Source organism: Hevea brasiliensis, chromosome 1, assembly GCF_030052815.1.
Source record: "Hevea brasiliensis isolate MT/VB/25A 57/8 chromosome 1, ASM3005281v1, whole genome shotgun sequence".
Lineage (NCBI taxonomy): Eukaryota > Viridiplantae > Streptophyta > Magnoliopsida > Malpighiales > Euphorbiaceae > Hevea > Hevea brasiliensis.
Window position 1 is genome coordinate 40,842,119 of NC_079493.1, and position 10,712 is coordinate 40,852,830.

The following is a 10,712-nucleotide window of genomic DNA, read 5'->3' on the forward strand; positions in this document are numbered from 1 at the left end:
TGGGCAGAAAAATTGAAGAAACCAATCTGTTTCTTCCCTTTCCCATTTCTAGCCGTGACTCTCTCATCTTCCCTCTCCCTAACCCATTCCTCCATGAAAGCTTAGGGCAAGCTTGAGACAACCCACCAAATCACCTCTAAACCCTAACTTCTCTTCATGAAAAATTGTCTCTACCACTAGAGCAAGCCTTGGACAGCAATTTGAAAAGGAACAAAAAAGGTTTTGACAAGCTTGGGAGTAGCTCCAACAAGGTTAGTGATCAATCTCCTTCCATTCTTGTTTAATTCATGTTTATTAATATGAGATAAATGGAAATTGTAAGAAAAACAAAATAAAACTTATGTATATTCACCCCTACAATTTTGGCAGCTTAGGGGTGGTTAGGGTTTGATGAAATAACTTGAAGTAAAGTGTTTATGAGCTGCCCATAGCATGAGATGAGTGCTTGAACATGTAAGAGTAAGTGAAATGCAAGTGTGATGCATGTATGAAATGGAAAAAAAAAAATGGACACTTGAACAATTCTAGGATTTGCTCATGTGATGATTTATTAACCTTGTAATGGTCAATTAGTGACCATTTGAATGTGGGTGAGGAGGAAATGAAGTGAGTTGTGGATTGGTATTTGACTTTGGGTGACCTGCCTTGGCTGACTTGCAGGATTGAGTATGAGTCCAGCAGGTTTGGGCAGTTATAAATGGAGTTGTAGAGGTTCAATTGGTGCAAGGCCAATTAGACATGAAATCAGACACATAATGGCACAACTTTGGTGAAGAAACCCTGCCCAGAAAACCAAATTAAGTTGACCTAAAAATTGCCCTAATCTGGGTGACTTGCATTCTACCTGGGCAAAATGACCAAACGAATAATATTTATTCATTTGGTCATAACTCAGTGTAGAAAGGTCCAATTGACTTGAAATTTTACCAGTAGATAGTTGAGACATAAAACTACAACTTTCATGGAGAAACCAAAACCAAATTTTAATCATAACATGTTCAAAAACTGACCTGCAGTCAGTGTACAAAACCTGCAGAATTGGTTCTGCCCAGAAAAATCTGGAAAATTGCAATCCGGCTAGTTATGGTGATTAAGCCATAACTTGAGTTACAAAACTCCAAATGGAGTGATTCAAAAAAATAAATGTAACTAGACACAATAAGGAACAACTTTTATGAAGATAATTTTGCCAAATTCCTACTGTACAAATGACCAATGGAACAGTAAACTTAGTGCTTGAAATCTGAAAATTGTGAATAACTAACACTAAGCTTTGAAATGGAATTGGCAACCAATGCCAACAACTTTGGAATGCAAAATGTGGTATGTTGGAGATATTTGAACTAATATACCTATTATCTATGAAAAAGTCAACATTTTAGTTGACTAATGAAATGAATAGTAACCTTACATATAAAGAACAAATATTCAAGAAATGACTTTGTAATATGCCCTAGTAGGCCTAATGTGATTGGTTTGGATAGGTTAGCATGCCAATAGGGTTCTGATAGCAGTACTGCGTATGATGTATGGCTTCATGCCATTATGTGATGATAGCCTATGGCTATACTGATTATGATGTTATACTTGGCTTTATGCCTCATTGCTTTTATGGCTTATTAGCCATTTTGTTTGCACACCGGGAGACACATTGTGACCGATGGTGTGAAGGCCCGAGGTACCTAGTACCCAGTGCTAGTTTACCTGTTTATCCAGTCCGGTCAATTTGTATAGGTTACTTGGGCATGAAAAAGTATAACTGTACTTGAACTTATTATTAAAGAAAATAAGGAAATGAAATATCAAGATAAAGATCAAGAGTGATTACAATAAAATATAAAGAAGCTCAAAATCATTAAGAAAACAATTAACAAAATGCATGAAGAAGTTAATATCATAAAATGTAATTAGCCTTCGACTAAACAATAAGTTAGTAAATATTCATTTCTTATAAACACAATAACTAGGAAATTTTTACTTTTATTTGCGTATTATATTTTCTTGTATTATTGGCACCACTAAGCTTTATACTTAGCGCGTCGCTTTTGCAATGCGTAGGTACTGAAGATTTGGACAGAGAGCCCAGTAGACCACAGACTGGGTAAAGCCGTTCACAGTTCTGCTTAGTGTCCGTGTCACCTCATAGGCTACAGTACATTGGTAGGACACTAGGTTCCATTTTGTATTTTGTAATTTTTGTAAGTTTTGTAATTAAACTCTTATCTTATCGTGTATATTTAAAACAAATGTAATATAATTTTGTATTAATGTAAGTATTTGTAACTTGTGATTATAAATAACATATGAGAATTTATTTATGATTTGAGCATGATGATGATGTGGAATAAATGAATGACAAATGGAGGAATTGTTAAGAAATTGTTGTAAATTGATGTGAAACAAATGGAGTTTGAGAATGATTGGAAATTATTGGAAGTATTTTTCACAGGTTCCGAAGAACTGTTTTCTCCATTTTTAGCCCGCACTCTACCAAATTTTCTGAAAAATTTTCGGAACCTTAAATTAATTCATAATTTCAATAAATAAATTAAATAGCATAAATTTCACTTTGTGACTAATAAATGAATAAATAAATAAATTAAGAAAGAGTAAATTGTAATGAAATAAAATAGGGTGTTCCGATACACTGTGTAGCATATCTTGCTCGGTTACACTATAGAAGGGTAAGGGGTGTCACATTTAGTGGTATCAGAGCACGGTTTAGGCATTTTTGAGTCTAGATAGAGTCCATACCATGCATTGCATTTGTAAGAGTCAAGGTGACACTAATGCGGATCTGTTTGTCTTTCTTATTTTTATTAGGATATGGACCCCACGTCACAGAGAGCACTAGATGAGGAAGTGGAGAGTTGTGCACCACCTGCAACTGAGACTGGGGGCCAGGGAGAACCTGCTCCACCAGCAGTGCCTACACAGCCAGAGTTGATAACTTGGGATTTCTTCCTCGCTGAATTTAAGAAGAAGTATGTGGGAAGTGTGTGCCTGGAAGATAAGAGAAGAGAGTTTATTAGTCTGAGGCAAAGGCAGTTATCAGTAGCGGAGTATGAGAAGGAGTTTGTCAAACTAAGCCGGTACGAAAGAGAGATAGTCCCCACAGAAGTAGAGAGGTGCAAAAGGTTTGAAGAGGGTCTAAATGACAACATTAAAATAATGATCACTGCCTTGGGGATTACGAACTTCACGAAATTAGTTGAAGCAGCACTAAAAGTGGAAAGGGTCAGAGTAAGTGAACAGAATAGGAAAGATAGGCAGCGTAAGAGGGAATTTGGACCAGGGCAGTCAAGTATACCGACTGATAGTAAGAAGTTTAAAGGTTTTGGTTCACAAGATCAGACATAGGGCTAGAGAGGCTAGATTGGAATATCTATAGCTAGCTCCCATGGCACAATAACAAGGGGATCAACCCTAATGCCTAAATGTATGCACTATGGTCGAAGACACAGAGGGGAGTGTCGACTGTTAACTGGAGAGTGTTTCAAGTGTGGGGCTACGGATCATTTCATAAGAGATTGCCCTCAGAGGAGTGGTTCAATAGCTCCAGTAGAAGTTGATAGACCTGCCCCTACAGTTCAAAGGGGTAAAAGATTGGGTAGAGCAGAAACAGCTAACATCTCACAGAAGATTATTTCTGAGACAATTGAAAGGCCCGAAGTCAGGGTGGTACCACAGGTGTATGCTATAGAAGCTCAGAAGGAGCCAAACCCAGAGATTGATGAGGCAATATAAGGAAGTGAAGAAACAAGGGGGTAGCAACTCCACAATCACTTAAGTCAGGTAAATTTCGAGGACGAAATTTAAATTAGAGGGGAAGAGTTGTAACACCCTCACTGTATCCATTCTGTACATTCTACTGTTCCGGTGATCGGTGTTAGTCTGGACAGCTAGAACGTCTGAAAAAATATTTAAAATAAAGTGAGGAACCATAATTAACTCAAATATTAGTAAGAAAAATGTAGGAAAATTTTTACAAATAAAATACAACCAAATTAAGTGAGCCGGTGCCCTAGCAATGGGTAACCCAGTGGGAAGTTGCGATCCTCGCAACTAAGAGCCTTAGACCCAGGAGAAAATTCATAAAATAATTTTTGGGACTTCAAAGAAGAGTCATTGAGGTTTCTATCGCATTAGAATGCCAAGAAAATGCTTAGAAAGATTTTTCAATCGGTACAGACAATTTTAGTCTGTTAAGCCAAATAGAGGGCATTTTAGTCATTTCGTCTTCAGAGATGATTTTTGGCCGACTTGTAAAGTTAAGTGAATAATTATTATGACATAAAATGTGAATAATAATTGCTAAAAATTAAATTGAAAATGAGTATAGAAGAAAAAAAAAGAAAAAAAAAAGAAAATGTCAATTATGACATCACATAATGTCACTAAAGCACTCCAACCCAATCACATTGTGACATATTTCCATAAACCACTTAAAAAGCATAAAATGGGTAGAAAAATTGAAGAAATCAATCTGTTTCTTCCCTTTCCCATTTCCAACTGTGACTCTCTCATCTTCCCTCTCCCTAACCCATTCCTCCATGAAAGCTTAAGGCAAGCTTGAGACAACCCACCAAATCACCTCTAAACCCTAACTTCTCTTCGTGAAAAATTGTCCCTACCACTAGAGCAAGCCTTGGACAGCAATTTGAAGAGGAAAAAGAAAGGTTTTGGCAAGCTTGGGAGTAGCTCCAGCAAGGTTAGTGACCAATCTCCTTCCATTCTTGTTTAATTCATGTTTATTAAGATGAGATAAATGGAAATTGTAAGAAAAACAAAATAAAACTTATGTATATTCACCCCTATAATTTTTGCAGCTTAGGGGTGGTTAGGGTTTGATGAATTTACTTGAAGTGTTTATGAGCTTCTCATAGCATGAGATGAGTGCTTGAACATGTAAGAGTAAGTGAAATGCAAGTGTGATGCATGTATGAAATGAAAAAAAATTGGACACTTGAACAATTCTAGGGTTTGCTCATGTGATAGTTTATTAACCTTGTAATGGTCAATTAGTGACCATTTGAATGTGGTTGAGGAGGAAATGAAGTGAGTTGTGGATTGTTATTTTAGTTTGGGTGAGCTACCTTGGCTGACCTGCAGGACTGAGTATGAGTCCAACAGGTTTGGGCAGTTATAAATGGAGTTGTAGAGGTTTAATTGGTGCAAGGCCAATTGGACATGAAACCAGACACATAATGGCACAACTTTGGTGAAGAAACCCTACCTAGAAAACCAAACCAAGTTGACCTAAAAATTGCCTTAATCTAAGTGACTTGCATTCTGCCTGGGCAAAATGACCAAATAAATAGTATTTATTAATTTGGTCATAACTCAGTGTAGAAAAGTCCAATTGACCTGAGATTTTACCAGTAGATAGCTGAGACATAGACCTACAACTTTCATGGAGAAACCAAACCCAAATTTTGATAATAACATGTTCAAAAACTGACCTGAAGTTAGTGTACAAAACTTGCAGAATTGGTTCTGCCCAGAAAAATCTGGAAAATTGCAATCTAGCCAGTTACGGTGTTTAGGCCATAACTTGAGCTACAAAACTCCAAATGGAGTGATTCAAAAAAATAAATGTAACTAGACACAATAAGGAACAACTTTCATGAAGACAATTTCTTTCAAATTCCTACTGTACAAATGACCAATGGAACAGTAAACTTAGTACTTGAAATTTAAAAATTGTGAATAACTAACACTAAACTTTGAAATGGAATTGGCAACCAATGCCAACAACTTTGGAATGCAAAATGTGGTATGTTGGTGATATTTGAACCAATATACCTATTATCTATGAAAAATTCAACATTTTAGTTGACTAATAAAATGAATAAGAACCTTACATTTAAAGTACAAATATTCAAGAAATGACTTTGTAATATGCCCTAGTAGGCCTAATGTGATTGGTTTGGATAATTTGGCATGCCAATAGGGTTCTGATAGTAGTACTGCGTATGATGTATGGCTCCATGCCATTATGTGATGATAGCCTATGGCTATACTGATTATGATGTTATACTTGGCTTTATGCCTTATTGCTTTTATGGCTTATTAGCCATTCTGTTTGCACACTGGGAGACACATTGTAATCGATGGTGTGATGGCCCGAGGTACCTGGTACCCAGTGCTAGTTTACCCATTTATCCTGTCCGGTCAATTTGTATAGGTTACTTGGGCATGAAAAAGTATAACTGTAATTGAACTAATTATTAAAGAAAATAAGGAAATGAAATATCAAGATAAAGATCAAGAGTGATTACAATAAAATATAAAGAAGCTCAAAATCATCAAGAAAACAATTAACAAAATGTATGAAGAAGTTAATATCATAAAATGTAATTAGCCTTTGGCTAAACAATAAGTTAGTAAATATTCATTTCTTATGAGCACAATAACTAGGAAATTTTTACTTTTATTTGCATATTATATTTTCTTGTATTATTGGCACCACTAAGCTTTATGCTTAGCACGTCGCTTTTGCAGTGCATAGGTACTGAAGATTTGGACAGAGAGCCTAGTAGGCCATAGACTGGGTAAGGCCGTTCGCAGTTCTGCTTTGTGTCCGTGTCACCTCACAGGCTATAGTGCATTGGTATGACACTAGGTCCCATTTTGTATTTTGTAATTTTTATAAGTTTTGTAATTAAACTCTTATCTTATTGTGTATATTTGAAACAAATATAATATAATTTTATATTTATGTAAGTATTTGTAACTTGTGATTATAAATAACATATGAGAATTTATTTATGATTTGAACATGATGATGATGTGGAATGAATAAATGACAAATGGAGGAATTATTAAGAAATTGTTGTAAATTGATGTGATACAAATGGAGTTTGAGAATGATTGGAAATTATTGGAAGTGTTTTTCACAGGTTCCAAAGAACTGTTTTCTCCATTTTTAGCCGACACTCTGCCAGATTTTCTAAAAAATTTTTGGAGCCTTAAATTAATTCATAATTTTAATAAATAAATTAAATGGCATAAATCTCACTTCGTGACTAATAAATGAATAAACAAATAAATTAAGAAAGAGTAAATTGTAATGAAATAAAATAGGGTGTTCCAGTACACCGTATGGCATATCTTGCTTGGTTACACTGTAGACGGGTAAGGGGTGTCACATTTAGTGGTATCAGAGCACAGTTTTGGCGTTTCTAGGTCTAGATAGAGTCCATACCATGCATTGCATTTGTAAGAATCGAGGTGAAACTAATGTGGATCTGTTTGTCTTTCTTATTTTTATTAGGATATGGACCCCACGTCATAGAGAGCACTAGATGTGGCAGTAGAGAGTCGTGCTCTACTGCGGTGAGATCGGGAGCCGTGGAGAACTGCTCCACCAAAGACTAGCAAAGGCTCGCACAGCCTCCACCGGCTATGTTTCAGCAAATGGCTGAATTCTTCAGACAGATGGCTGGGGTTATGCCACCACCACCACCTCCACAGCAGAAATCCCATCTGGAAAAACTGTGAAAATTTGGGGCTGTGGACTTCATTGGTAAGAAAGAAGATGACTCGGTGGTGGCTGAGAATTGGCTAGATCGCACCACAAGGGTATTGAAGCAACTGCATTGCACCCCAGAGTAGAAGTTGGAGGGCACTATGTCCTTACTTCAAGATGATGCCTATTAGTGGTCGAACACCATATCTAGTGAGGTCCGGCCAGAATTGATAACTTGGGATTTCTTCCTCGCTGAATTTAAGAAGAAGTATGTGGGAAGTGCGTACCTGGAAGACAAGAGAAGAGAGTTTATTAGTTTAAGGCAAAGGTAATTATCAGTAGCGGAGTATGAGAAGGAGTTTGTCAGACTAAGCCGGTACGGAAGAGAGATAGTCTCCACAGAAGTAGAGAGGTGTAGAAGGTTTGAAAAGGGGCTAAATGACAACATTAAAATAATGATCACTGTTATACTGACCACATTTTCTTGCTAGTCCTGGCACACTCACTACTAGTGTTTCTGGTTGATCTCTTCTGTGTATAGGCCTGGGTCTAGATCTCCTACTTTGATTAGATGTCTAACTTAACTGTTCTCTCGGCCTCTTATTACTAGACTGTCCAAATTTCCTCTTTTGCTGATCACCACTCCTCTTTTGTTTCTCTTCATGAACACAGCTAATATATTTCTTTCTGAACTCTATTAAAAAGAATTCCCAAGTTACGTCTGCTGGTGGCACTACCTTGGTTACAACATCCCACCATCGATATGCAGCTTCTTGTAACAATGAAACTACACACTCTAAACTCTGTTCTGGTGTGCAATGGAGCTGCTGCAGGACTCTTTCAGTCCTTTCTAACCAATACTCAGCCGCTGAAGAATCGTCTTCCTTTCTACCATTGAAATCTACAGCTCCATACTTCCTAATTTTACCTAGAGGTGATTTCTGCTGAAGCGGTGGTGGAATAACCCCAGCCATCTGTCTAAAGAATTCAGTCATCTGCTCAAACAAGGCCTGTTGGGGTTGTACAGGCACTTCTTGCACTGGTGGAGCAGGATCTCCCCGATTTCCAATATCACTCCCAGTCGGGATACGGCTTACTACTTCTTCTTCTACTGCCCTCTGCGATTCTGAGTCCATACCTTAACCTAAAATAACCAAGAAAATAGATCTGCATTAGTGTCACCTCGACTCATATGAATGCAATGCATGTCATACACATAATCTTATTCTATCTATCTATGCCTAGGAACGCCTAAACTGTGCTCTGATACCAATATATGTAACACCCCTCACCTGACTAGAGTGTAGCCGAGCAAGGCGGGCTACAATTGGTGCCGGAGCACCCTAACTTATCTTACTTTATTTTTTTAATAATTTTCAATTCGTTTAATTTAACATCAATTATTTTTCGACGGAGAAACCAGCGGAGTTTCTCCTATTTATTATCGTTTGGCATATTTCAATATTTACCTATTTGAAATTCAACAATATTTTCAAAATAAAATCTTATCCACGCTAATCATAATTATCTCATCAATCATTCTCATAATTTTTTTCATATTCCAAATCTCATCCATGCATTTCCATTCATACTCAATTCATATGTAAACATTCTCAAATTACATAAGCAAAATTTTCAAATTTCCTTTTAACAATTTTGATTAAGATGCATAGTCCACATTTGTCATACAATTCTAAGCATTTAAGCTTAGAATTGGTTCTAGGTCTTCATCTTAATTTGCTAATCATTTTGATTACTATTCACCTTACTAGTCAACCAAAATGTTGACTTTTTCATACTTGATGGATATGTTAATTCTAATTACACCAAGATCTCACATTCTGAGTTTTACATTTGCTAGTATTAATTGCCAATTGCAATTTAAAGTCCCCTAGATGCATTTCTAAATTTTCAGTTTTTATTACCTAAGTTTACTGTTCCATTGGACAATTTTAGAGTGGAAACTGGGCTAACTTTTCTTCATCAAAGTTGTTCCTTATTGTGTCTTCTTTAATTCCCTTTTTTAATCACTCCATTTGGAGTTTTGTAGCTCAAGTTATGGTCATTTTTCCATAACTGGCCGGAGTGACTTGTACCCAGATTTTCTGGGCAATTTGGTTCTGCCAGATTTTGTGACCTAAGTTTGGTTGGCAATTTGACTAGGTTATGATCAGAATTTTGATTTGTGTCCTTCATGAAAGTTGTAGATATATGTCTCATCTTTCTGCTGATAAACTTTCAGGCCAATTGGACGTTTCTACACTGAGTTATGACCAAATGACTAAACACTATTCATTTGGTCATTTTGCCTAGGCAGACTGTAGGTCACCCGGATTAGGGCAATTTTTAGGTCAATTTGGTTTGATTTTCTGAGTAGGATTTCTTCACCAAAGTTGTGCCATTATGTGTCTAGTTTCATGTCCAATTGGCCTTGCACCAATTGAATCTCTACAATTCAAGTTATTGCTGGCCAAACCTGCTGGACTCATGCCTAGTCCTGCAGGTCACCAAGGGCAGCCACACCACACTCAAATCCCACCACACAATTCACTTAATTTTTTATTTAAACAGAACCAAATGGTCACTAATTGACCATTAAAACTTACTTTCACCATTGCATGATCAAAGTCTCAATTTCATGCTCAAACCCTAACTCCAATTTCCAATTCATGGTATACACACACCAAACTCATACCAAATCACTTTATCCATCATCTATACTCATCAATAACATAATTAAGCCACTTAATTTCATCAAAAACCAACAATCCTTAGACTTTCCCATGGCTGCCAAATTTAGAGATTTCATTTACTCAAGTTTTTCTTTTAATTTCACACAATTTCTACTTGATTTAGCATGCTTACAAGATTAAAGAAAGAAAAGAAATTGTTTAGGGCACTAACCCTTTTTGAGCAGAATTTTCCCAAGAAATTCCTTCACATTCTTGGCTTTTCGTGGCTTCCAAACACTCTTACAAGGTGTGGGGGTAATTTTTATTGAAGGGATCTAGGGTTTTTGGTGCAAGATAAGCAAGGTTTCCAAGCTTGGAAGCTTGAACTATGGTGGAAACCCTCTCCTCTCTCTCTCTACGTTTTGGCTGCCCAAAGGATGAAGATGGGAGTGCAGATTGGTCTTTAATTTTGTCTCTTTTTAATTAGTTTTTTATCCCTTTTAATTAGTTTGTCAAGTTGTGATTGGGTGGGGGCATTTTAATGACATCATGTGATGTCATAATTCCCA